Raw genomic sequence first — 2,014 nt, 5'->3', positions numbered from 1 at the left:
CATGCTTTAAAAGTTCTATATTTGTACTTTCAAATATCAAAGGGATGCAAAAGGCACAAATTTCTCATTGACTGTATAAATCATCTGATCACACTGAATTTGTGATTACCCAATGTTGAATATTGTCAAAAGTATAGATTGTTTTGTGCAAAGGTTTAACCTGCTTAAACCGACAGTAACCCCCTCCCCTGTGAAACACTGCTCTTTTTCCAGGAACACCAATGCACTCTGAAAAGTTTGCTGTCTTGAGTCAACTATCCTGCTATTTCTGTCATCTCTAACAAGCACAGGGGAGGAATAGATAGAAAGCCACCTACAGAGTTTTGGGGCACTAAGGAAATGGAAAAGTTGAGAAACGAACTGGCATGCGTGGGTTGGGTGAGGGGTGAGTGAGTGAGGAGCAGGTGGGGGATTAGGTGTTGTAAATCTTCCTGGGGGGAGGGGGGCAGTCTGAGAGAATCCTTCATGAGCTCCCCTGGCAGAATAACAGCTGTGGTGCTTGGGGGTAACTTAAACCTCAACATGTCATGACGCTAAAGACAGGAATTTCTTCAGGTTTGCAGTACACGCTGAACTTACAAGAGTGATCCCTCACCAAACCAGTTTCAAACCAATGCACATTCTACCATGATACATGGGATTAGTAAAGTGGCCACCAGGGGGCCTACTTGCATCTGTTTCATTAGATCTCCCACTTTTATGATATTGCTGTTCATATAATACAATAATAATAATTACATTTTCCCCTGAACTATGACAATTATTGAACTATGGCAAGTTTAACCTGCAGGGAACATCAGGTCAGAGCTCCTGATATGAGTTATGGGACATTTGGAGAACTAATCACCTTTATTTGCCAAGTATATTTGCAAGTACAGGAATTTGACTGTGAAATTGTGCTGCAACAATAAACAAAATATAGAGAATATACAGGAAAATGTATAATTGACACAAATCGACATATGTACACTATCAACACTAAACTCTGATAATATGAATGACATTTCTCACAATGTGATTTGCTGGGAGGCAGATCAGTAGAGGAAGGACCAATTGCACAACGCCTGTCCTGGCCTCTGGTCAATCCAAAGCATGTATCTTCCTTGTGCTCTGCAAGCAGGAAAATGTGGTGAGACATCTCAATAGTATCATAGAACTGTGGTTATGAAAATAACCTTGAGTTTTTTCTAATATTCGTTTCGATGTCTCACAATGGGATGTGGCCAACTCCCATAACGCTGACATGCTCTCCGAAGCCAGGGCAGTCCCAACAGTATCATCCCTCAGAGGCTCCAACACAGAGGACAGACAGTATGCGCCAAAGAAGGTGCAGTGACATCCAGTCAGTAAAACGTATGAGAAGTAGCAAGATGCCGCATCGCAAATATCTTGTAAAGAGAAAGATGCTTTTGAACAGTGCCCAATATTTGGCATGGGTCCCCAGATCCCCAAAAAGTTATACAGCTGCAAATGTAATTGAAAATCTAATCAAACACTTCATGAGAACACATGAGCTCATGTTGCACAACATTTCTATAGGGTATGCAATTGCTCGGAAAAACAGAGTAAGGGCCTTTATTAAATATAATGTTTGTGATTTGATGTATTTCAAGTTGTTATGCAATTCAAAAGGTTATTGTGGATAAGGGAATTAAATGTATTTTATATTATTTGGTGAATGTCTGTTGAATATAAAACCAACTTTACCTCGGTTATATTTCTATGTTCAAAACAAAACATAGCAGAAATCGCGAAAGACGCAAATGTGCGCGGGTACTGTCCATCGTGCTGAAGTTGATTTATCTTGTGCGTTTAGAGACCGCCCTCCCTCGCCTAACAAGAGAGCATCCTGCAAAAACCATATGCCTACATCGATATTGAACTGCATGTTTTCAAACACCCCTCTATGAAATAACTAGGCCATAATGTTATTAGTTGATACTTCATCACTGTATAGAAATAGGCTTTGTTAAAGGCATACAATTGTATAATGGTGTGTGTAGACTGCTTTTAA

This window comes from Oncorhynchus mykiss, chromosome 28 (genome assembly GCF_057628025.1).
Source record: "Oncorhynchus mykiss isolate SJ-2025 chromosome 28, ASM5762802v1, whole genome shotgun sequence".
In the NCBI taxonomy this organism is placed as follows: domain Eukaryota; kingdom Metazoa; phylum Chordata; class Actinopteri; order Salmoniformes; family Salmonidae; genus Oncorhynchus; species Oncorhynchus mykiss.
The sequence above is the reverse complement of the archived record's forward strand: the minus strand, read 5'-3'. Positions refer to the sequence as shown.